Here is a 26,872-nt window from a genome sequence, read left to right as displayed (position 1 = left end):
GCTTGAAAGAATACAACCTCGGTCATTTGGGTTTTGTTAGTTTTATAGATTTGAGGGCTTGAAAGGACCCAAAGAGATCATTCGGCCATTCATCTTCCCTTGGACAGTACCACTCTCAAGTGAAGGTGACCAGATGGCCCAGACTGGCAGTTATAGAAGTAGTAGTAATGACTTCCATTTATTGAGGGCTTACTCTGTGTGCAAGCACTGTGCTAAGCACATCACACATATTTTTGTGTTTAAATCTCTCCACAAGTACGTACTTCACAGGTGAGAAAACCAGTCCAAAACACTCATTCAAACCAGAAAGCATCAGAGCCAGGATTCAAATCCACAAATCTCTGACCCCAAAGGCTATGCTCATAACTGCTACTCTACATTGCTTCTGATATACTGTACTTATTTCATTATGTTTCCTGGGTAAAAGTGACATCCTAAATGGGAAAAAGAAATCATCCCTTTGCCCTGCCTTATTCATTTCCTCTGCCATAACTTTGTTTGATTCTCCTCTTTGTCTCTCAGATTCCACTCACCCTTCAAAGGCCAGCTCAAGCCCACAGTCTCTGTAAAGCCTTCCCATTGTCATTTTAGAGCAGAATGGTCCCTCCCACTTCTAGATTCCTGTGGCACTCTTTCTTTAGTTTTTTTGATAGATTATATTTTAAGTGTTAAACTATAATAAATTTTACTGTACAGTTCAATAAATTTTTGTGTATTACCTATATGGCCATCAGATCAAGATATCAAAGGTTTCTAGCACTCAGAAGATTCCCTTGTGCCTTTTACCAGTCCATAATCCTCATTAGACTTCTATTACCATCTGTTAATTTGTCTGTCCTTAAAATTTATATAAATGGATAATATAGAATGTAGTTTTGTATCTGGCTTCTTCGCCCTGTGATATTTGTCTATGATATTCATCTATGTTGTCATTTAACAGCATTTTATTATTTTTATTGCAATGTAGTATTCCTTTGTATGAACGTACCACAATTTATTTATCCATTTTCCTGTGGATGAATGTTGGGTTTGTGATGGTTAGTTTTATGTGTGAACTTGGCTAGGCTATAGTACGCAGTTATTTAATCAAACACTAATCTAGGTGTTACTGTAAAGGTAATGTGCGCGTGTAGTAACATCTACACTCAGTTGATTTAAGTAAAGGAGATTGCTCTTGATAATGTGGGAAAGGCCTTACCCAATCAGTTGAAGCCCTAAAGAGCAAAAACTGAAGTTACCCAGAAAAAAAAGAAGTTCTGCCTAAAGACTGCAGTGTTGGGAATTCCCTGGTGCATGGCTCAGCCAAAAAAAAAAGAATGCAGTGTTGACTCCTGCCTGAGTTTCCAACCTGCTGACCTGCCCTACAGATTTCAGACATGTCAGCCTCCACAATTGCATTATCCAATTTCTTAAAATAAATTTCTTAATATATATATGTATATGTCCTATTGGTTGTTTCTCTGGAGAACTCTGGCTAATACAGGGTTGTTTCCAGATTTTGGATATTATGTATTCATAATATATATGCATATTCTTATATATGTGTTTTGGTGGACATATACACTAATTTCTCTTGGTTATATCCCTAGAAGATAAATTGCTGAATCATAGAGCTTCTTTTCCAAATCACACACATGATTATTACTGACTGCCTGGAATAATCAGTTACATATAAGGTAAATTGGTTAGGGCTAAAAGGGACTGTAGAATTTGTTTTGTCCATATTCTTTACTTTCCATGGGAGTTCTTTACTTTCCATGGGAGAAAAGTGAGGTCTAGAGAACAGTTATCTGCCCATGGTGATAGAATTAGTTAGGTACATATTTAATTATTGCTGGTAGAATATTTTGGGCTGCAAAGAACATAAAACTGAATTCAAATTAGTTTAAACAATAAGGAAATGTATTACTTCATACAAGGAAAAATTCACTGGTATGGGAGCTTCAGGACTGGTTAATTCAGCAGCTCAACAGTATCATCAAAGATCCAAATTCTTTTCACTGTTCTGTCATCCTCAGGATATTGGCTCTGACATCAGGCTGGTCCTTGCTTAGTCAAAAATTGAGTACAGAAGTTCCAGGCATCAGGCACATCAATGTCCAAAGGAAGAAGAGTTTGCCTCTTCTTTTTTTTTTTGCGGTACGCGGGCCTCTCACTGTTGTGGCCTCTCCCGTTGCGGAGCACAGGCTCCGGACACGCAGGCTCAGTGGCCATGGCTTACGGGGCCAGCCGCTCCGCGGCACGTGGGATCTTCCCAGAACCAGGGCACGAACCCGTGTTCCCCTGCATCGGCAGGCCGACTCTCAACCACTGCGCCACCAGGGAAGCCCTGTCTCTTCTTTTTGTCTCTTTTGGAAACAAAGAATCTTTCTCTGAAATCCTCCAGCACATTTACCCCCACATCTCTTGGTCAGAACTGGGTCAGATAGTTACCCTCATGTCAATTACCATCAAGGGGAATGAGAACCTCATGACTGAGTTAAATCGATCAAGGTTTATTCCTGGATCAAGGATAGAGTCTTTCCTTCTGGACTCATGTGGGAAAGAGGTGGATATTTGGACACAACTGGGGTTCTGCCAGCAATGGAAGAAGGGAGGGTGGATATTGTGGAGTTAAGTAGTAGTGTATCCTACATTAGTATGCCCAGGTAGCTTAAAACCTACTTGAGGACAGAAACAGTTTTGCACTTTCTTGACTCCTTCACAATACCCATGAAGATAGTCAGGGGCCTCTAAGGATTTCTCTGCTAGTAGAGGACAGATTATTTCATTTTATTTTATTTTAAATTCATGTCCCGTTTTACATATATAGAGTAAATAAATGTATATTCACTCAATACTTTAAGGTTCTGAGTGTGGTTTTCATTTTTCTTGTATTTGGGATTTACTGGGTTTCTTGGACTGGTGGGCTTGTAGTTTTTATCAAATTGGAAAATTTTCAGCCATCATTCCTTCAGATAGGTTTTTTGTCCTCCCCACTTTCAGGGACTGCAATTATACATATATTAGGCTGCTCAAAGTTGTCCCAAAGTTCACTGATGCTCTTTTTATGTATTTATTTTTATTCTTTTTCTCTATATCTTTCTTTTTAGATATATATTTTTCATTTTTTGGCTATATCTTCAAGTTAGTAATATTTCTTCTGTAATGTCTAATAATCTGCTGTTATTCCCATCCAGTTTATTTTTCATATCAGATGGCACAGTTTTCCTTCCTAGAAGTTTGATTTGGATTTTTAAAAATATCTTCTGTTTCTTCCCTTAATTTTTTGAATATGTGGAATACAATTACAGTAACTGTTTCAAGGTCCTTCTCTGCTAACTCTAATATCTGCGTCAGTCTGGACCAGTTTTGATTGATTATTTTCCTTTTTATGGGTCGTGTTTTTTGGCTTCTCTGTGTGCCTGGAAATCTGTGATTGGGTCCTAGACATTGTGAATTTTACCTTGTTGCCTGCTGGATATTTTTGTATTCCTCCACCCAGTAATGCCAAGCCATCATCTAAGGCTTTTCTCATTGTCTAGAGGTTTATGTTTATCTTCTTTTTGGTAATTTTGCTGGGAATATACCTTGGAGATCACAGTAGTTTGTCACTCAAGTATCTATATAAAATCAGCAGTGCTTATTGCTCTAACAATTTGTAAGGGATGAAAAAAATTTTTTTTCATCCTACCCTTCTAGGTTCTTGGCTGGGGCTCTGAAACAAAAGACATTTTAACAAGATAAAAGCATAGACATTTATTTAATATAAATTTACATGACATAAGAGTTTTCATAAGGATAAAAAGACCCAAAGAATGGTGAAACCTGAGCATTTTTAGGCTAGGTCTGATGAAAAGTGGAAAGTTGTGGAAAAATGGATGGGACAAAAGGGTATAAGCTAAGAGTAGTAAACTATGGGAAACTTAGCAAGGCCTGTTCATTCAGCTTTTTCTCTGTGTCCCTCTGTCTTCGGATATAAAAATGCCCCTTACCATGTTTTGGGGTAGTGTGTCCTGAACCCCATCAAACTCATTTCATCAGACTCAACGAAAATTCAGATGTTCATAGATTCCGTGTTGATTGGAGAGTGTGTGTTGCTGTCCCTCTACAGAGATGGAGAATTATGATTGTTTTCTGCCCTCATAGGTAAAATGTGTTCCCAGCTTTGGGAGAGCAAGGAGCAAGGAGCCACGGCTTCAAGTTGCCCCTAAAGACTCTTCTCATTCTGGGCCTACACTATGATTCCCCTGGTGGGCTGTGGAGCTTTCTTCCTTTAGGGCAGCCAGACAAGTTGAATGAGGGTGGAGGAGAAACAGATCATTCCTGAAATCATGCAGCAACTTCTGTCAGGCCTAGGAGAGAAGAACATCTCAAAATTCATCTGCAGAAAGGGAAAAGAGAAAGTCCACTCACATTGGGGAAAATACCACAGTTATAACTGACCAACAGAAGCTCTGCCTGAGTTAGGAGTGCAAAACTAGACCCTTTGGCTTTACCATTGACTGAAATCTCTGTAGTCTGATCTCTTAGTAAACACACACACACACACACCCCTTCTGACCCTGGTCCTCCCCCTTACATCAAGGGGAGGGGATGATTGCATCATGGTTCTCTCTGGCACACACAGCACACCAAGTGTTTGCCTATATTCAGCCAACATGAAGTCACTGAAACCCTATGCCCACTAGATGCAATCAGTGCTTTGTTATTTGTTGCTCACGTGGTTTCTATCCTGACTGCTCTGCATAGTTTGCATCCTGAGATGAATTTAAAAGGACTGAAAAACCTTTTGTTGCCGGGAAAACTGGGGAGTAGGAACTGAAATCCCAAATCAATGAACCCCCTGGAAGGGACCCTGAGGTGAATACTAGATGTCTCCCGTGGGCCAGGGAGACCTCAATTATCCTCCTCTTTGATGGCAGGCTGAGGAGGGGGTGTTGTCTATATTCTTTTCAATTGGCAAAAGCAGCCCGTCTGGTCACTGGCTCCCAATAATGGTCCCAACTCCACTTTCCTTCCAGCAATCAGGAATGACACATGGAACATAAAACACAGAGCAGCAGGGCTGACTGCAAGTGGACGAGGGGTGGGGTGCTGCCTACAGGGTATGGTTTCAGAGGTTCAGCCTGTTGGCTATTGCCTCGGTTTTACTCTTGGGGCCTCCTTCCTCTAGTTTAAGGCTCTGAATCTTGTGTGTGTGTGTGTGTGTGTGTGTGTGTGTGTGTGTCAGTGGGAACATTAGCTTAAGAATCCCAGTTCTCAAATTTTTGTTTCTCACACATTTTCCTCACTTTGGATGACAAAAACTTACTCCTATCAGAGAACCCAGTTTTGTTTTATTTAACAAACAAAATAACTTCAGGGGAGTAGGCAAAGAAATAAGGCAAACACTATTGAAAATCTTTCTCAAGTAGATAAGGTATTCATAGAAGTATTTTACATAGTAAGGTAAAATATTCCTGAGGCCAGGGATCCTATACAATATTTAGAAGCCAGTTGCCATTTCTTTATACCCTAGAACATTACCATGCTCTTGTTCTCTGTGTCTCATTTCATCAATTAGGGCTTTTGTTCTGCTCCTAAAAATCGATATTTTTATGATGAAAAATATATTAAAATAACTTTAAAAAATCTTAAACTCTATTTCGAAAAACATTTTCTGAAAGTACTGTTTTTATACCACAGATTTGATTAAAAGTGAGTAAATATTTCAGAAAAGGATCAACAAGCCCTATTTCATTTATTAGCCAAATAAACACAGATTTTAGTAGGTTTAAAATATTCATTTATTCATTCATTCAACAATATTTACTGAGTACCAGTGTGAATAATAGTAGCATGCATTTCATTTGTGTCATTGCTTTATGTCTTTCGTTAAGTAATCATAATTTTTGTAACTTCAGTAACAAGTATGTTTCCAGTATCGTACTTCCTCCCTTGCAATAGAGATTTGGTGAACTTATTAAAAATTTATCTCTGGACAACATTAAAAAGAAAATGAAAGCAGCCATATAAGCTGAACTCACCTCATATGGCAACTTGAAGTGGCCTCAGCTATTAATGGCACATCATTATATCCCCATGGACTGTGACAAAGAGGTCCAGACAATTACCAACACAACTTTTTCTCTCTCACAAAAGAAGTATGCAAATAAGATCAGGTGCACTCATTTCTGTGGGAGCATTGAGTCAACTTAGAATTATTAGTTAGTAAAGTGCCTCAAACTTCAGCATTCTATTATTGGTCACAAATTAATTTCCACATACCTCACACTCTAGTGGGAATAACTGTGTTGGCTAGGAACCAGTCATCAACACCTCAGTGTGAATGAAGATCTGAGAGGAGATTCTAAGAGATGAAGTGAGGTAGAGAGGAGCGGAGAACAGTGGGTACTTGGAATGGGGAGGGGGCACCCTGGGGGGAAAATGTCTCTAACTTTCTAGTTTTGCACAGAAACCCTGGTCTCTGGAATAACCTCCCTAGGTCCTAGTCCTACTTTCTCCAAAATCATACAAACTTAGTTCCTTACAATTACGATTCCTATTTTATTTCTACTAATTGCTATGATTACCACTACTAATTACCAGGACAGAAAAGGGAAGTCTGCTCCTTTGAGAGCTTTTATATATTGACACTCATTAGAGTGACCATTTCTGGTTAAGTTTTTAAATGCTTTAAAACGGCTGCAGTGAGGTTGGGAGTAAATATTGTTGCTATAGTTTTAAAATATAAATAAATAAAAATAATAATTCCATTAGTACAAGAGTTAAAATATGCCATAGAAGAATTGGCAATAGCTTTTACTACTATAAGTATATAGTGTATAGTATATATACTTGAAATTTTTTTTAAGTTTCATAAAGATGATGTATTTCAAATCTGTGTGAAAAGGATAGATTGTTCAATAAATGAGGTACCTATTTGAAAAGAAAATAAAGGTGAATCTCCATCTCACCTCTTATATAAAATACATTTAAAAAGATCTACAATTAGAAATAAAGGAATCCAGTAAAATTCCGAAAGATAAACTGAGTGTGTATTTTTATAATCTTGGTGTAAGGAAGATCTTTTTAAATAGAAACCCTCAGGAAAAGATTGTCAGTTGGGGCTTTTTTGTAAGTCAAAATGTCCCCACGGGGAGAAAAAGTCTCTTTATTCCACAGAAACAAGGATGAAACAATAAGATGAAATACACATACAACATTTATGTACAGTGACCATAATGTTTTATGTATTAGAACAAATAGTCCTATTTAAAAAAAAATGGGCAAGGACTTGAACACAACTTTCCCCAAACTGTTGAGCATAGTAAGATGCCAGATGAAGACATTTTCGAGGTCACCAGCCCCATGCCCCATTTTACACAGGAGGGAACAGGCTCAGAGAAGTTCAGTGACGTGCCTCATGTCATCCAACCCGTTAGTACAGAATTAATTCCACTTGACCTTGACAACCATCTATAGAGATCTTTATACATCAAATGTAAACAAAAGAAGGTCAAGTTGCGGCCCTCCCCATTCAGACCTGCATGTGTGGCCCTTGGGAAATCATCACCGAGAGCACTGGAGAAGCAAAGGAACATCCCAAGGCTCCATTTGCACTCTTGGCTGCAGAATTCCAGGGACCCAGCTCATCTAGTTTGGCTGCTCTTACAGCAGCCTTCAGAAGCTTGGGAAGTGAGGCACTGAGTTAAAAAGACATTCCAGGTCAGCCCCCATTTGTTTGGATGACAACCTCCAGCCCAGATCCGTTAAAGGTCACTGCCTGCAGGGCCAGGCCTTGCCAACAACGGATGCAAAGATCAGACCTGCCATCCAGGAGTGGACAATGATACAATCTGAATGGGAACCAAGAGGAGGGCAAAGAAAGCAAACTACGTACAAGCCTAGTGGCTTCCGTTCTCACCCAGGTCAAGGGTTCCCTAAGTCTAGCCTGCTCACAGCTGAAGGCATGGGAAATAAGTATTATAAGGGAAATAGGTAGTATACAGATAGATTTAACTTTTCTAATGGCCTTGTATTTGTTATTGAAACAAATGTATGTATAAAAAACATAACTGGAAAATCACAATCATGATTTCATTTTATGTTTTTTAAGGATGAGCCCGCAGTGAATATTTGTGTAAAAAAGTGACTTCACTTAAGAACAATAGTAAGCAATTAATGGTGCAGGTATTATTTGAATATGGCAAAAATTCTGAATGAGATATGTAAATGACTTAAGTTTGAGAAACACTGACATACTCCATTTTTAATAATTTTTTTTACCAGCCCTGGAAAGAAATACATTTTACAAGGACTGCCAACCCATACATACATACATTTATGCAGCTGTAACAGAGATTTTGAGACATGATATTTAACTCTATTTGTGTGATAGACTCTGGACCCTAGATTCATCTTAGACTCCCCATTGCCTTTCTCTTTCCCTTTCTCTTTATGTTTAATTGCCTTGAAGTCCTTCCTGTCAGTTCTGCTTCTAAAGGCTCTTTCTTCATCCCTTTTCCATCTTCAGTGCGTTATTCCTGGTCAATGTCCTCATCACCTTTCACCTGGACTATATCCTAACTTCTCTCCTTCCCTCCAATCCAATTTTTCTCCTTCAATCCACCCTCCACACTACTGCCAAAAAGGTTTTTCAAAAACTCTGATCTAACCCTGTTGTGCCAGTGTGCAGGATTAAAAGTCCAAGCTACTCAGTAAGGCTAATTTAAAGGCACCTGGTTGTTGGTTCCTGCTGACCTTCCAAATCGCAATACTGGCAAAATCAGGACTAGAAACCCAGGTTCTTCTCGACCTATTATGCTGCCTCCTCCAAGAACCTCTCCTTGTTGTTTTCATTCCACAGGTGATACTTGCATGGGTAAGTCCTTGCCTTTCTGGCACAGGGAGTTTTAAGGAAACCCTGTCATGAGACAGAACAACATAATGTCACAAGTAGACAAGACACTTACAAGGGTACTGTGTCCCTTGTCCATTATGAACACTGAATGTCATAAGTGTAAGGCATAGAAGGAGATAGGGATGGAAGTGAATAAAAAGGAAATTAAAGTGTCTATTAGGCAATATTGAATTCACGTTGGAAACCACCAATACTGCATAAGGATTATCTTGGCCATCCTCACTTTGCAATTCTCTCACAAGAAGCAGGTGTCTCCAGTGAGCAGACAGTGACTCACTGGTTAAATTCTGGTGTGGAGCAGTTTAGGAGAGTAGAGTTTATCCCCCTCCCCTCCTCCCCCAGGTGATGTTGGACTTGCCTTACCCAATGGAATATTAGCTGACAGGACACAAACAGAGGCTCAAACGTGTTTGTCTATTCTGACTTGGCCTCTTGAATTGACCACCCTATGCCAGGAGAGGAGCCATTCGCCTTCCATCCTGGGTCTGGAAATGGAAGTAAGAGGAGCAGACCTATGTCAGACCCTAAGCCTGGAGTCTAGCCTAGCTCAGGCAGCCCAGGTGAGCCCAGCTGGGATCAGGCCAAGGCTGCCTTGCAGACCTATTCACAAGAAAAGTAAATGTACGTTGTCCTCAGCTACTGAGATTTTGAGGTGGTTTTACAACGCAGCAAAAACCAACTAGTCCAAAAGTAAAGCGGTTTTTGTTTTCATCAAATTAAAAATCAACTCTTTGTTTTCCTTTTGTGGATCATCTACAGGAGGAAAGTAATAAGGACGCGGCTGACCTTCTCCTAGCCCCCAGCACATTTCTAGGGCATCTCCCAGCATGCCGGTTGCATAATGCGAAAGCTCCGCAGCCTCATTCTCACATTAGCCTGACGAGAAAGTAAATTAGGACTGGTACACTCCTCACTCCCTCCCCCACTCAAGTCACGGTGACGCTCAAAATAAAACAGAAAATCCAGTGACCCTTTGTTTTTAGAATATCCACGCCACTGTCTCTTCTTTCAGAAACTGGGGATTGCTTTTATCAAGGGTCTCCGGCGTTGGGGATCCTACTCCCACGTAGTTCTAACCGTAATTTTTTCTAGCCAGAGTTCATGATGCCCGAGTCCTTTTAAAAAGGAATGTTCCCAGAAGGAAGCCAGCAGGGTCAACGCCACAATGTCCTATGGCCTGGATTACACAGACCTCGTTTTCCTCTAGCTGAGGTCGCGGTGCAGCTTCTTTCCTGTCTTTTTAGGCCCCTCTGTGTTTTCCTTCCCCTGCCCGCGTCTCTACAGCTCTCGCTCCCGTTTTCACCGGTTCCTTCCACCGGCTGAGGACCACTTCCCCGCAGCACGGAGCCTCCGCGCCTTTGAGGACGCTGTCCTCCAGGTGGCAGTAGAGAGCTGCTCCCTACCCAGCCGCTTACGTCACCTTGTTTACCCGGCTCCGGGTCATTTTTAGATCTAAGATCACAGGATGTTAATTGGGCCAATGATTTCCCATTCATTTTGGCAAAAGGCCCTTCTTGTGGGCGTCGGGACAAGGATGATGTCCTTCTTGACAGTGAGATTTTGCTGCGGGGAGTATTTATTTGCAAAAACTTGGAATTTCATCTTTAGGAGATGGGGAAGCAGCACGTTGGTCTGTGGTATGGGCTTGTTTGGGGGTCACTGTAGTTTTGGAGCCGAACCAGGGTGGCGTTAACTAGGGACAGAGGGGAGTCATCGCCAAAGCCAGCTGAGAGCCCTCAGACAGAGTCTGCCTTTTTACTTCCCCTTCCTCCTTGTAAAATAACTACTCAGCAGGAAAGCATTAGGACTTTGGAACTTGGAGAAATAAGGAAAACGGCTGATTTGGTCAATTTGTGTCCTGATACATTGTGGGGAGACGCCTTGAAGCTCAGGGACTGGGAGGCTCCTATTTCAGTTGCCTTCACCCAGAAATTGGATCTGAATATCTCATTGTTATAAATCAAGTTTCATGGGCTGGAGCTTTTCATCCTAACAACAACAAGCATCACTTATTACTCCTTATTTATTACTTCTACGCTACCCAGCTACTGGTGAGGAAAGGTGAGGCACAGAGGAGCTGAATGGCCTAGCTCACTCTCTCATGTCCAAGTTCTGTGTGTGTTTTGCAAAAGTAAAACCTTCAGAAGCCCTGGGATCTCTGCTCTTTCTGTACCAGCTTTGGTGGGTAGGGGATGGAAGGAGCTGGGAGTTTGTCTGTGACTGTACAAGAGGTAAAATAAACGAATAGAATTCCTTAATCCCTTACAAGAAGAGAGTAGATGCATCTTACGCTAAGGGAAAGAAAGAAAAACTATAGAGTAATGTAAAAAATAAACGGGCCTCCAAGTTTCTTAAGTACCTGTTTTCCCCAACCACCTCCCATCTCACTCATCCTTTTACACACTCCTGCTGCTGCTGCTGCCACAGGAAAACCAACTCCCAGAGAGGGCAAAGTCCCTCTCCCTCAAGCAGTGTGCAATCCAGCAGGGTAATCACGCTGGCCTGGAGAAATAGATAGTTTTCATGCAGCCAGGAAGGGAAGGAAAATTCAATTTGGTTCCGTTCAACGACCCTTTCTTGAGCTCCTAATCTGTGTCAACTACTCAGACAGGCTATATAGGTTATAAAGACATGAAAAAACATGGTTCCTGCCACTGTGGAACTTCAAGTCTAGTAGAGTTTATAGTCATAGGGAGTTTTTTGTTCCATTTTGAAAGCGCATAAATGAAAGAAGAATTGAAAGAGACAGAACAATAGAAAGGGAGAATGCCAGGTAAATGGCTTGGAAAAACATTCCTCCGCTTTGGCGTCTACTTGAGACTGGTGCTGGGGACAGGGCCTGGCAACAAAGGCAGAGATGCTTGGTGGAGAACAGGAGCCCCCCACTCCAGGCACCTGGAAGTTCCAAGGAGGCCGAGAGAGGCAGAAGCGGGAAGCTGCTTGCTCAGGGTCAAACAGGGCATCGAAGGTCAGGGATTTGGAGCCAGTCAACAAGAATCATGTAAACCTCCCGGTATACATCCAGGGCAAGCATTTAGATCCAGCTTCAGTCTCTCACACTTGTGAATAGGAAGAAATCTGTGACTAGGAAGACATAAGTGGCCCCAGGTCCACTTATCACCAGTAAAATCACCTTTTTGAATGCCTTTTGTTAAGAATTTGGTGATAATTCAGATCCATCCTAATCACAGGGAGGAGCAAATGAAGAGAAAGCAAACAATGAATTTTTTAAATTTTTTACAGTTATATAAAAATGTTAAAAGATTTTTAAAAACTTTTTGTTTATAAAACAAATACAGACAACAGCATAAAACAAATGTACAACTTAATACATTATAGGGCAAATGCCCTAGTAACCTTCTAACAATTCAGGAATGGAGACAGAATCATGTCAGGAAGAACTTTTGTTTTTAAGATTTTGTATGCATTGTAATTAATTTATTTATTTTAATGTTTATTTTTACTTTGAAGTATAGTGGATTTACAATGTTGTGTTAGTTTCAGGTATACAGCAAAGTGATGCAGTTATAAATATACATATATCCCTTCTTTTTCAGATTCCTTTCCCATATAGGTAGCAAGAACTTTTTAAGCCACAGTAACTGCTGCAGCTTCCAAGGACCAAGTGGATGTGTCACTTGCAGGATGTTCTGAGACCTCCAAGGAAGAAAAGGGCCCTTCAATCATCAATCAAGCAATATTTACTGAGTGTATATAATAATGCCACATACCAAGTATAGGATTGCATCCCCACACATTTACCTGAAGGAGGTGAGAGAAGAAAGAAGCCAGCATTTAGTGAGTGCCTACTGTATGCTAAGTGCTTTACCTATGTTACCTCTAAAAGAGATCAACTAAGCGTTAACCCTCACTACAAGTCTGTGAGGCTGGTGTTATACCCCCTTTATGGTTGAGGATACTGATGCATGGAGAGGTGAAGTAACTTGCTCATAGTCACACGGTAAGTAACAGGCAGCTGGCACTTGAACCCACGCAGCCTGGCTCCAGAGCCATTCTCTTTACCATCTCTCTAAATAGTATGCTAGAAACTTCTGTTTGCCCTCTTAGGTCACTCTCCACCGTTCTCCACCCTGCTCCGTGCTGCAAACCGTATCAATGGGCTCCCTTACCCTTAGGCTTCTAGTTGGGTTTAGCAGTGGGTATCTCAGGCAGGAGGGCAGAGGGAGGGGGACGCACCCATAGGAGGGCTGTGTCCCTTGATGCATGGTCAGAGCTCTTATCAGGTGGCTCTAAGCACACAGGGTACGCTCTCCAGGTTCTGGTGACCGCATCTCCGCTCCCCACTTCAGGCCTAGGGGTGGTCAAGTAGCTGTTACTTATTGCACTACCGCTGCGGTTTCCCTACATCCTGCCCACACCTTTGTAAATAGCCCCTTTATTCAACTCTCCTCAAATTACCCAATTTGAGTTGCCATCTGTTTCCTGCCCAGGTTTGGCCTGATATAAATAGGAAGTCAGGAAAGCAGCAGCTCAGAGGCCCCTGTCCCTTTGTGGGCAGCATTCCTCATGGGTATAGGACAGTTGCAGGTGAATCAAGACCTGTCATTTGAAAGGCTTCAGAATGTTTGTGTGTGTGTGTGTGTGTGTGGCCTGGCACTGCAGAGGGAGGTTACCCCCAAAACTATGGGCTTCCTGAGTCAAGACAGACCACAAGCAGTTCTGTTGGTTTAAGGACTCCTAGGCCTTCTGGGAGAAGAGCTAAAGGGAGGAAGCAGAATGTGTGGGGAAGATAAGGAGAGGGGCTCCCATTGCTTGCTGTACTGCCTGGGTTCAAGTCCCAGCTCCTTCCCTTACCACATGTATGACCTCTGGCAGGTCATTTAACATTTCCATGCCTCAGTTTCCCCATCTATAAGGTGTGTTCGTAATGGTAAATTACTCGATAAATGTAATGTCTGGCCCACATTAAAGGTGATATTGTTGAGGGAGCTCAGGAATAAATTTTTTGACCTTTGAGAAATTCAGGTCAGATTCATCTTCCCCACCCTTGGGAATGATGCAGTGGGAAATCAGGAAGCGAACTGTGTGAAGCAGATTGCCATAGCTGGGATCCTGGGAGAAGTATGGAATCCCAAAGGAGACTCAGAGCATGGAACCCTTCCAATCAGTACCTCTTGGCTCTGTCCTGGATTAGGCTGCTACTTAAGAGCACACAGAGCAGATGTCCATCAGAAGACCAGAGCAAATAAAATTACTAGAAAGATCTCACACTAAGAGAATGAAGAACCTTCTTCTCCCCTTCCCAAAAGCTTCCCTTCTGTAAATATCACTTCTCTCTCCTGCACTGTCAATTTCTCTGTCTCTAAAGGACTGTTCCCATAGGTATATAAAGATGCTCTAATATCTCCTATCTGAAACTCTCCTTTGATTTCATATCCGATTCCATTTCTCTGATTCCATTCACAGCAAAATTTCAAAGAGTTGTCTGTAGATACTTCTTCCCCTCCTGTTCTCTCTTTGGCACAATCCATTGGCATTTCACTCCCTACTGCTCCCCCAAACCTCTATTCTCATGGTCATCCAGTAAGCTCCACATTGCTTCAGCTAATGGTCACCTTACAATCGTCCTTGGCTCTCAGCCGCATTTGGCCCAGTGGGATGACACTCTTCATGTCTACATATCTTCTTGCCTCGGCTTCCGTGGGTCTCTCCTGGATCTCCGCCTTCCTCTCCAAGTTTGTCAGCGTGCAGTGGCAGCAAGCTTGCTACCCGAGAGCTCTCGGGGTGTATGGTGTGCAGAGATTAGCTCATTTATCGGTTCTTCACAGTGCCTCAGGAAATGTGAAGAAACTTCCGTCTTCAGTAACCATTAGATGCATGAGGCTGATGGGAGTTGGAGAAAAGATGGGGAGCCAAGGGGAAACACTGGAGTCGGTGCAGGAATGACTTCTAGTCTATCTGACCTCGCAGCCCCGAGAGCTCCCAGCAGTCAGATGCTGACATTCATCTCTGCATTTGTATGGTCCACTGGCCCTTATTATTCCTGTTTTACAAGGGAAAGAAGGAATGGGATTTATTCATCTTCTTGGACATGGACATATAAGGAGAGGCAGTGCCCTGATAGGGTACTGGGCAGAAGAAACCCCCACCCTTCCCCATCCCTGTCCTGCAGTGTCTCCAGAAAATTAAATCCAGTCTACAACACTTTCCAAACCTTTACCAGAATCAGTCCTCTCTTGAGCAAACTGGATTGGACTTGGGACCAGAGCTTAGTCCCAAGAGATTAGCACCAAGAAGGAAGATTTATCATCTACTTAAGAAATCCAGAGGTAGCTTCAGGGATGGCTGATCCATAGTTCAACAATGTCAGAGAGGCCACACATTCTTCCATTTCTCTGTTCTGCAGCCCCAGCCTGTCTGCCTTGTCTGCAAACAGTCTTCCTCATGATTTTAAGATGGTGGGCACAGTTCTAGGTGTCACATGGAAACACAACAGCATCCAATAGCAGAAGAGGACTGTCTCTTCATATGCATTTTTAAGCAAGGAAATCTTTCGGAGAATTCCCTCAGCAGACTTATCGTCATATCTCATTGACCAGAATGATCTTATGTGCTTATGTTTGACCAAGAAGAAGACAATCCCCGCCGTTGGTTGTTTCAGTCAGATTTTATTCCTGAAGCAGGAAGGATGGTAATTGTCTAGACAGCCAGCCAGTCCTCTGCTCCATTGTTTGTTTAGCAACATCCCAGAAAAGTCATCTTCCTATTATGTGCAGAGGCTTTGGAGGCACTGACATGATGGTTTAATGTCAACCACTGCAAATGTAGAATCTAAATGCTAGAGATCTTGACTCACAGAGAGGAGGTGTTCAGGGAATGTGCTCTGAAGCAAGGCAGAGGTTCCTGGGCCAGGTTCATTCATGGCCAAGAAGCAGCAGTCTTGGAAGCAGGGCTTGCCAAGGAAGTGAGGGAGCTCCCCAAGCTTCAAGCTGGCACTCAGCTCCCAATTATGATTCCAGATTATTAGCTTTAATTCTGTGAGAAATGAGCATGTCAAAGCCAGAAACCTATGAATTAAAATGTTGACTAATCGAGCTAATTATAGTTCAGTCATCTGAATTTTCACACAATGAGCCCGAGTTCTCATGAAAGCCTTCTCTTGGGCAGGAGGCTTTGATGATGAAGCAGCTATTTATGTCCCAGATCCAGTCCTCCTCATTCTGGCCAGGGAATCCTCACTGGACTGCCTTTTGCTCACCGAAAACCCTGATGGGTTCTGCCCCAGGTTTCTTGAAAGCTGAAGCAAACTCAATTGAAGCAGAGATTATGAAGATGTTGGGAGAAAGATTCCCCTCCCTGGAGAAAGATCTAACCAGTGTGTCAGGATGTCATGATGGGATTCTTTTCATTTTCAGTTTTATTCCAGATTTAAAAATACTTAGGTAATTTACATAACCTAATTATACTTTAGGGAGAACCTCTTCTCACTTCACATGTCTCAGTTATCAGATGCAGAGTGGTATAATAAATTTTAATCACTGTTTAGATGTTCTTTGCTGCAGAGTTAATAATATAGACTAAGCCTAAATCTTCGATGAGCTACGGGAGACAATTTTTGGTTGTCACAACTGGGGAGGAGGGATGCTGCTGGCATCTAGTGTGTGAGGCCAGGGATGCTGCTAAACATCCTGCAATGCACAGTTTAGACCCCTACAACAAAGAACTATCTGACCCAAAATGTTAATAGTACTGAGTTTGACACCCTGTGTTAAAGAGTGAAGGTTCACTCAACACTGGTTATCCATTCAAGATGACAGCATTTTTACTTCAATGGTGTTACCTGCCACCAAGATATATTTGGGCAGATTCCTTTACATTTAGCATTTCTGAAATAGTGCTAGGAATAAAGAAGCAGATTAAATCCATGACGATCATAGTCTCAAGTCTTGTAGAAGATGATTAATTCCTCCTAGTCGATACGCTTGCTCTTCAGGTAGCTGGCACTTGATGAATAACAATGATGTTTATGGATGCGCAGACCCACTAGTTAGGAGTTCTTCCTGTGTGGATAAAGAAGTAGGTATACAGAACATGATCCACTCAGTATGTTCCTGTCCCGAAACTACCTCTTTTTAAAGGAAGTTTTAATTAATTCTATCATAGGACTTCCCTGGTGGCACAGTTGTTAAGAGTCCACCTGCTAACGCAGGGAACACATGTTCGATCCCTGGTCCGGGAAGATCCCACACGCCGCAGAGCAACTAAGCTCGTGTGCCACAACTACTGAGTCTGCACTCTAGAGCCTGCAAGTCACAACTACTGAGCCCGTGTGCCGCAACTACTGAGCCTGCATGCTGCAACTACTGAAGCCTGCGTGCCTAGAGCCCGTGCTCTGCAACAAGAGAAGCCACCACAATGAGAAGCCCGTGCACCACAACGAAGATTACCTCCCACTCACCACAACTAGAAGAAGCCCATGTGCAGCATCGAAGACCCAATGCAGCCAAAAAAAGAAAAAAAAATTCTATCATGAATATTATAATAGATAAGCAATAACAAGTTTAAAATCACGTGAGATCTAGGTACAAATTGAGTCCTCTTATTATTAAACTTAACTGTTATCAAACTGTGAAGAGCGCCATAGGCCTTACTCTTACTAACTCTTTCCTATTTTATCAACTGCATTTGGAGCTTGAAGTAATTTGCTTTTCAACATACTTTTGACTGTAAAGATGTTCTGTTCTGTCTTGTCCTTTTGGAGAAAGACCACTTAAAATTGCTTTAAAGAGCACATCCACATAATTTTAAAAAATCAAATAGCCTTAAAAGACTAAAGAAATTCAGCAGTTTCTTTCCTCATTCCTTCCCACCCCTCCTAGTCTTATTTCTTCTGGCATTCACACATTGCTATATTTAAAATAATATGCATGTGCTATTCTCTTTTGGTTCAACAATTTTATTTTATTTTATTTCATTTATTTATTTGGCTGTGCAGGGTCTTAGTTGTGGCACGCAGGATCTTTGTTGTCACGTGTGGGATCTCTGGTTGCGGCCTGTGGGATCTAGCTCCCTGACCAGAGATTGAACCCAGGCCCAATGCATTGGGAGCACTGAGTCTTAGCCACTGGACCACCAGGGAAGTCTCTGGTTCAACAATTTTAAACGTATTAACTTCCTGTTTTGGTAAATGAGGATTTAGCACTCTTTTCAGGTATCCCCTCTGTTTTACCCCCCTAGTTCTCCCTACATATTATATATTATAATTTTTGGTTAAATTAGTATTTGGCTTTTACATCATTATACACATGCAAGGAAAGCAGAGCATTGTAGTATACTATTATTTTTCATTATTACTTTTTGTTTTTCCTGATGTTAATAATGGGCTTTTTTTTTTTTTTTTTTTTTTTTTTTACTAGTGACTACTTTAAATTTCCTCTTTTACAGTGCCTTTGGTCAAAAGTATCACACTTATGACCTAATTTCTCTTTGCAGGGGCCAAATTTAGCTGACATTCTGAGTTTTCAGCCCTAGAATGCCCTTGACCTTATGACTTACTAGAAGGAGACTCCAACCTACAGGCATAGCCCGTTTCCCACCATCAGCTTTATTTTTCCAAAACAGGTCATTCTTCCATCAGAGGTTTTTATCTCCATTTAAGAACCTAGCTCCAGCTCATTTTTTATGGCTTCTTGCTAGGAGCCACGTAAAAGTAAATATTTGAACCCTCATCACTATGGTTTCCTGAGTCACATATCACATATTATTAAACAGCCAACACTGGTTTCTTCAGAAGGTCCCAGGGGCATTACTGGTTCCAACACAGGTGAACACAAATTCAGTAGCTTTTAAAACTACTGGTGGGGGCTTCCCTGGTGGCGCAGTGGTTGAGAGTCTGCCTGCCCATGCAGGGGACACGGGTTCGTGCCCCGGTCCGGGAGGATCCCACATGCCGCGGAGTGGCTGGGCCCATGAGCCATGGCCGCTGAGCCTGCGCGTCCGGAGCCTGTGCTCCGCAACGGGAGAGGCCACAGCAGTGAGAGGCCCGCGTACCGCAAAAAACAAACAAACAAAACTACTGGTGGGCAGCATTTACAGATGGTGGCCTCTAGGACCTGTTTTCTCCTTTTTGGCTTTATGCTGTTGCTAGCTGCCCTTTGGATCCAGGACCTTTAGGATGCCTAACTCAATAATCCTAGACTGTGAACCATCCAGGTGTTTATTTAGAATGGCGTGGAACAAGTAGCAACCATCTTTGGCTTCTGCTTTCACTGAACATGGTCTATCATATCGCCAGGATCCATTGCCCTGTTCCTAGTCCTCTCTATAAGGGTCTATGCTGTTGCCAGTACCTGGAACCCTGGTATACCTGTCCCCAAGTGTGAGTGGGTCTGCCGTAGAAGATGAGAACACCAATGTTGAGGAGAGCAAACCTCACTAAAACATATGCATGGTTCAATTCATCCAGAAAAGAGCTCATTCAGCAGAGGGTCTCCATCAGAAGAGCTCCTTTCCTGAAGTATGCTGGCCTCTCAAAATGCTGATAGCAGCTTCCTGACTTAGCTAATTCAGCCCTGGTCTGCCTGCTCTTGGAGGATGCTTGATCACGTCAGCTTCCTGGTGATAACTGGCCTGAGTCTATCATGCCTGTGTCTATTCCTATACCCCATCTTACAGACTTTCTTTACATCCCAAACTGAGCAGTTGTGGAGGGAAGTCAAAGAGTACATGCTACAAAACCTTGAAGCATCTGGATCTCTCCCCAAACTCAGTGACCACTACTTCTAACAGAAAGATGCTCTCACAGATGCTGAAACACTGGCACAGTATCTTTTCCTCAAATGCAGCCTTGGCTTTCTACTTCTGTATTTATTTGTAACCAGAACTACATTTAGAAATATATGACCAACTATACTAGTAATAATAGGTGGAAGAAGAGAAGGCGTGTGTATGGATTCATCTTCCTAGGTACGTGTGGGTCCAGTTAATATTTAAAATGGTCTCGAGTTCTCCAAGCACACACTGACTGTCTGATGGGGGAGGTGGTGAGGAGAGGGACAGGTGGCAGTGGGAAAGCTGACCTAAGATTAAAAATTAAGGTATTCAATTTTCAAATTAGATCATTGTTGGCAGATGGCTATGAATTTTAATATAATTTCGTATTTAACTTTTTTGGAGGAGATTTAGACTCTATTATTCACCAACTAGGCAATTTATGAACTCACATTTTGGCTTTAATTCTACCTTATCACAAGGAGAATTATAGGGCTGGAAAAACTCCACCAATCATCCTCTATTGGAAAGAACCACACCCAAAGCCAGCCAGGGCAATAGGGATGCCTAACACGTTTTTCCGAGACCTAATTTAAGGTATTCCACAGCAAGTTTCCTTTGGGAGCAAAGAGTGGTGTGCCACTTTTCCATTCTGTTCACCTCTGCTGTGTTTCCTCTTCCCATGCTCCATGCAGCTGGATAGACTGAGGAATCCCACCCCCACCACAGGCTTCTTCCATTGGCTTCAGCCTCAGTCTTAGTATCTTCAGGAGCCTGCATTCCTCTTCCATGGGCTGTGAAGTTAGGCATGCTGGATCAGGCCACAGCCCTGGGCCAAAAGGGAAGGAGAGTAAACCCCACTTACAGTATGGGATTTGGGCTCGAAGGAACTCACCTGATTCCAGAGGCTGGCCCCACAAGAGTGCTTGGTCTATTCAAGACACAGTGCCCAAAAGGAAAAGAAAGCTTGGGCAAATAGTGGTACTGTAGTGTCCTATTTGGATGGTATGTAGCATGGAGAGATTCCAGGCAGCAGCAATCATGCAGGAATTAGATCCAGCAGATATGTAGTTCTGGAAGAGCTGAATGTTCACGGAGGGTATCAGCAAATGGATGTGGCCACCAAGAGGAGTGTGCTTTCCTTCAGGGAAAGAAATTGGCCAGAAGGCAGGGTATCGGGGCCTTGAATAAGCAGTCTAGGGATCAAAATAAGGCTCAAGGGCTTCCCTTGTGGCGCAGTGGTTGAGAGTCCGCCTGCCGATGCAGGGGACACGGGTTTGTGCCCCGGTCCGGGAAGATCCCACATACCGCGGAGCGGCTGGGCCCGTGAGCCATGGCCGCTGAGCCTGCGCGTCCGGAGCCTGTGCTCCGCAACGGGAGAGGCCACAACAGTGAGAGGCCCGCGTACCTCAAAAAAAAATAATAATAAAATAATAATAATAAGGCTCAAGTTCTAGATGGAAGGTGGGGTCTCTTCTAGTGGTCATTGCTGATGCAGCCCTCCTCACCCCACCCACTCTCTCTGGACACCTAATTATATCTTTGGAGTCAGTGACCACCTTGATGACTTCCTATTTTAGATCTCCAGTCTAGACACCTTACCTGGACTCTGGACCTTCATATTCAGCTGCCCATTGGACCCCTCCACTTACATGTTCAAAAAAACCTCACCAGCTTTCCCCAACCTACTCCTCTTCCTCTGTTCTTTATCTCAAGGAAGGGGCTCATTCTTGACTCTTCCTTCTTCTCATCCACCATATTTAGTCTTTCATCAGTCCAGTTGCATCTGCCTTCTAAAGAGCTCCTAATTTTCTTCGCTCCTTGCCATTTCACTGTTAATGTCTTTGTTCCGGTCACCATCATCTCTCACGAGAATCTGCACTATAATATCTTAACTGTTCTCCCTGCCTCTAGTCATGCATGTCCTTTGCTAATCCTTCCCCCTAAATACAGCTTTGATTTTTATCTCTCTTTTGCTTAACATGCTTCATTGGTACCCATTGTCCTCAGAATAAAGTGCAAAATTTACTAGCCTGACTTAAAGGCTCCTGACCTGCCCTTCCTGCCTGTCCATCTTCATCTCTTCCCCTTTCCTCCACATCATCCTCCCACCGTATTGAATGTCTTGCAGGTCCCTGAGGAAGCCTTGATTTCTCTGGCGTCCTCAGCTGTGTAAGAGGGGTTCTCACTCTCTTCATCTGAGTAAACCTGACTCATCTTTTAGGGTTCAGTTCGAGGTGTTATCTTCTTGATGACTCCTTCTCTGGGTAGATGCGCCTCCCACAGCCCACATCTCGTCCTTCCCTCATGCTTGTCGCCACTGTGTGTCTTCCAGACTAGACTGTGAACACTTCCAGGCAGAAACCATGTCTCTATCACTGAGGAGCAGCACGGCAATGTGAGACCACAGGCTTCGGAGTCAGCCAGACTTGTATTTGAAAGTCCAGCCTGGAGTAAGACACCCTGGGCAAGATTTTGATCATCTCAGGATCTCTGTCTCATTAGCTGCAAAAACAATACTTCCTCATAAGCTGTCATAAGGATTAAATGTGGTAATAACACAAAGCAGCTGGCACTGAGTCTGACACATCATGGATGCTCAGTAAATGTTGGATGAAGAAAGTGCAGGAAGAGAAGCTCCAGACAGAGCTTGTGGTGAGCTGTGAGAGAGCCTCTGTGGGTCAGCACGGCCTCGGCCATCTTGACAGAGATGAGGCAGAGCTGAGTGGAGTTAAGGCCAGACTCTGTCTCCAGAGGAAGTGCTAACTGAGCAAGAGGAAGGTGACATCCAGGGCTGGTGGACAGCAAGACAAGGAAGACCAGAAGCGAATGTGGGAGGTCTCGGTGAGATCGCCTGCAGCATTTGGCTATGACAGGGCCATCACTCCAGGCCCAGCTCCAAGGGGCAGACTTGACAAGTGCCTGAAGCTGGCATTGGACAGTAGGAAGCACATGCTCTCTGACTCGGGAGCTTTAAAAACACACTTGCCTGGTCCCCACCTCCAGAGATTTGGTTTCAAGTGCTCTAAAGTAGACCCAGGGCTGAGCATTTAAAAAAACTCTTCAGAGAATTCTAAGGCAGGGAAGGCTGAGAATCACACTCTAGAATAGAGGAGGTGCCATACTTCATAGGCCAGATAAGGACCAAGTTTGCTCCTATACCCCCAGACTGTTCCCTGAGCATCACTGAGGGGATGGGTGGTGGTAGGTGGCTGCTACTCGCTTGCCTGCCCTGGTGAGGACTGGCTCAGTACCAGAGCAGGCCCATCCACAGACCAAGTGGCAGGGAGCAGGGAGAGACAAGGGTAGAAAAAAATGAGGCTGATGGAGCATAGTCTTTCTGATCTCAAAATCCCAGCCTGCCTCTCCAGCCCCTCCCCAGAGGAGACCAGTTGCTCTTTGGGAGAGGGAGGTCCTTTGGGAAGTGATGGGGTGGAGGAACACCTTCTCTTCCTTCATACCCACTCTGATGGCGCAGGGGAAACCAGCGGGGAGCTGCTGTTCACTTCTCCGGGGGGGAAAACTCAGTGATGGAAGCTTAGAACTCATGGTCATTCTAAGAATGTAAGGAATTTTTTTTAGATAAGAAGTAAATCCCCAGCCAGCTGCAGAACCCTCTTAGTTTGAAGAGGTCATAAACAAGGATGAGAAAAAAGGAAGGGAGGAACTCATGAAAAATTAGATCTGCTGACATTTGTTTGAAAACTGCCTAGTTCTCCACCCTGTGGATTTCCACAATCTGTATGTGTAAAAGGTAATCAGGATGATGACACCTATTACAGTTCACAAGGAATAGACCCTCCAAGAAGTGGTATCATGAAGTGACTTCTAGTAAAAGCTGCCCTTTATTTTATCACCCTGGTGGTCCTCACTAGACCCTGCAAATATTTGATCATGCAAACCCGATTAAAAGTTATTGATCATGAAGAAAGAATATATATATATTCATATATATATGTGTGTGTATAACTGAATCATTTTGCTGTGCATCTGAAACTAACACATTGTAAATCAACTATATTTCAATAAAAAATTTTTTTCAAGTTATTGATCATGAGTCTATGCACTGTAAAGCAGTCTCTTTCTCAGCTTCTTCCTGGAAGGGAATGAAAAAAAAGATGGCCATGGATCAGTTAGAAGTAAAAGTGGCATCTCCTCTCCTTGACTTTGAGTGCAGAGGCATAGCCCAGGGAAGGAGAGCAGATGGAATAAAAAGTAACAAAGGGCAAGAGGTTTACCTGTTCCTGACCTTGATGTGCTCCCATCTCCCTAATCCCACCCCACCCTCATCACCCTTCACCTATATACACCTGTATATACACCTATACCTCTTATCACCTTATTGTAATTTCAGTGCTGTACAAAACTAAAGCTTTTGTGTCAACAAAGTATTCCCTCCTTCCCCCACAAAAGAGCATGAAATTTTGTAAAGCGGCTCATTACCTTCCTGGAACTTACCTCATTGTAGAAAGACCTGAAATTAAAGGGGCTTCCGTTCCCTACGGGCAGAGACTCTACATAGACTATTTTAGTTCAAGCATCTCTTCCTTTTTGTAAATTAACAGCTCAAGTCTCTATTGATTTAACATGCTGTCCCTGTGATGCAGTGGGGATTTCACACAACTAATGAGGACAGGCCGTTCTGTGATTACTTAACCCTTCTGGTCCTTTGTTTTTCATATTTTCTTTAAAATGAAAACAACTCAAATACATGAATCTCTTAGAGCGAACAAGACAGAAATATCTGCACTTCCTCTTGTATTTTAAATATATATTAAAATATACTGTCAAAATAAGGGAATTTCAGTCTGTGTCTCTGCAATGTCCTTCTGATTTTTTTGTAAAAGAGCAGGCTCCATGATACATTAGGACAAGAAGCAAGTGACTGGGCAGGGGAGGGAGGGAGGAATGAATATAAGCCTTCATTTTCTTTCTTGGGTCTCTGTCTCTCTGCCTTAGAGTAAGTCTGGGGCTGTGCTTGCTTGCGATGATATCAGCTTGCTGTGGGTAGAAATTATGATGGACTAAATTAGGAACCATGACCTCAGTGTAGGAAGAAGGAGGAGGAGAAAGGAAGGGAGGCCAGAGCTGCTGTTTAAAGTACAGTTAATGGAATAATTGCCAGGATCCATCAGGTACTTTATACAAAATTGAATTGTCAGGGAAGATTCTCCACCCCCCCCAACTCTTTTTTATTGAGGAAGAGGCAAAGTCCTTTTACCTCATGATTTTAAGGGCAAGGAAAGTCTTCCAAATTATGGGGGTGAGGGAGAGATAAAAAAGAAGCATTATTACCCAGGCCACTTAGCAAATGTTCAATGAGCACCTGCTATGTGCAGAAGCCTGAGCGGGGTGGAGGAGAGACCCCACCCCCGTCATGGAATGTGGAGTTGCCTGGGTGGAGAGCTCACTCCACCTGGAGTGACATCCTGGCTTGGGCCCTGCTTAGACAATGTCTCAGTCTCACACACTATTATAAGTTGGTAAAATTTGTCTCTGGAATCCTCCTCTCCACCCCTACCTTGTCTGGGGTCATTGCTGTGTGGTTGACAGGTATTGCTCTTGTGGCCCCCAGCCAGGACTCTTCCCTTTTGTTTGTCTTAGTTCTTTCCTGAGTGGGGTAGTTGAAAGAGCCCTCCCTGGGTGAATTTTGGCGAGTCAATTCACTTCTTGGAGTCTCAACTTTTTCTGTAAATAAGAATAGTAATAACACGAACATTGTGAGGATTAAATTAAATAATGAATGTGAATTAACCACAGCTAATTTTTATAGAGATTGTAGCCTATGACAGGTACTGTGCTGCTAAATGTTCTGTGTACAACATCCCATTTCATCCTTCCAACAGCCAGTCATGCAGGCGTTCTCATCCCCCTTTTACAGGTGAGGAAACTGAGGCTTAGAGATTAAGTAGCCTGCCCAAGTCACAGTGCTAGTTCCTTTAGGTGTTAGGATTTGAATTCAGTTGTGTCTTACTCCAAAGTCCATGCTGGTAACCCCAGTGCCCCACTGCCTCTATAAATCTCCCTGTAAAATGCTTTGTCAACAGAAGATAATTTTATTAGATACAGCTAATACACAGAACCATTTATTATTTGACAGATTTGAAGGTACCAAAGACCACATCATTTGCATACAAAAAGTGCAGAACAATTAATTTACATAGAATTTCAGGCTTTTACAGGTGAAAGAGAACTTTGAGATGATCTAGGCTGTGTTGTTCAAACTCACCTTCTGAGAGGCCCCGTACTGAGCTATGCTTTTATCTGTTTTAAAATTTATTATGATTTCTAAGTAGGATTTTGTCTAAGACTTACTCTTTTCTAATTCACTCACTGTCATTTTACAGTGGCCTTTTGGCAGGGCATTAAGAGATAAAAGAGACTCAAGATTTCCTGACTTCTGTGCAGGTCTCTCTTTACACCTCAGGGCTAACTCTTGACACGATGTGTCCAATATGGTAAAGAACTGAGAATATGAAAAATTATAATCCAGAGAGACTTTTTCAAGGGAATTTCTTAAGAATGCACATAAATCTGGCTGATCTAAGCAAAGGCAGTGACGGACTCAACAAGTAGAAAGTAATTAGACATGGTAACAAAAATGAGAAAAAAAGATTTCAAGGGGGGCTTGGAAATGATGTCAGTGATAACTATTATGTTGTTGTCTCCTGTGGGAATAAGCAGATAAATACCATCCAGTGAGGCCCTTAAATTCATTTGTTCATTCAACCATCATTTATGAAACAGCTACTGTTTTTCAGGCACTGTACTAGGCAGAGGGACCACAAAGATGAATGTCCCTGAACTCAAGGGGTTGACTAACTGGAGTGGGAGGTGAGGAGGCATCGGCATGAGTGTGGTGAGAGCAATGATAGAGATTTACAAAGAGTCCTGGGAATACTTTGAGAAGAGACATCTCATCCTAGCATTAGTGGGGAGAGGATGGTGGTCAGGAAACCCTTCCCAGAAGATGCAACACCTGAGAAGAATTTAAATTAGAGGAAATTGACATGGGAGGACATTGTTCTGGCCTTAAATAGAAGAGAATTTAGGTTTTTTTCTACCTTTTTCTGATGAGGCAGAGATGGGCCATCCAGCAAGTCTCCTTGACCATAAGCCACAAACTGATCAAAACCCTAACCACATTGCCTCAGGGCTATTGCTAACGAGAAGTTCTGCTTTCAATTACTATAAATAGTTTCTTTTTACAAAGATGAAAACAGCTATTCTTCAGAATCAGAGCTGGGTGGCATTTTC

The 26,872-nt window shown here is 42.7% G+C and overlaps 1 long non-coding RNA gene across 2 annotated transcripts in view; it reads left to right on the top strand.

Annotated features, from left to right (window-relative positions):
* LOC308628122 overlaps positions 1 to 23,610 on the top strand; it is an 84,756-nt gene extending 61,146 nt beyond the window's left edge. Inside the window, exons 7-8 of one of the 2 annotated variants that reach the window (XR_014017498.1) lie at positions 12,442 to 12,655; positions 21,951 to 23,610. This is a non-coding gene — a long non-coding RNA (uncharacterized lncRNA). Of the gene's footprint in view, positions 1 to 12,441; positions 12,683 to 21,950 lie in introns of both variants that reach the window. The other variant, XR_014017499.1, reaches the window with a different exon arrangement.
* Positions 23,611 to 26,872: the final 3,262 nt, after the last annotated feature.

The sequence above is a fragment of the Mesoplodon bidens genome, assembly GCF_964165515.1.
Source record: "Mesoplodon bidens genome assembly, chromosome: 14".
In the NCBI taxonomy this organism is placed as follows: Eukaryota; Metazoa; Chordata; class Mammalia; order Artiodactyla; family Ziphiidae; genus Mesoplodon; species Mesoplodon bidens.
The sequence above is the reverse complement of the archived record's forward strand: the minus strand, read 5'-3'. Positions and strand labels throughout refer to the sequence as shown.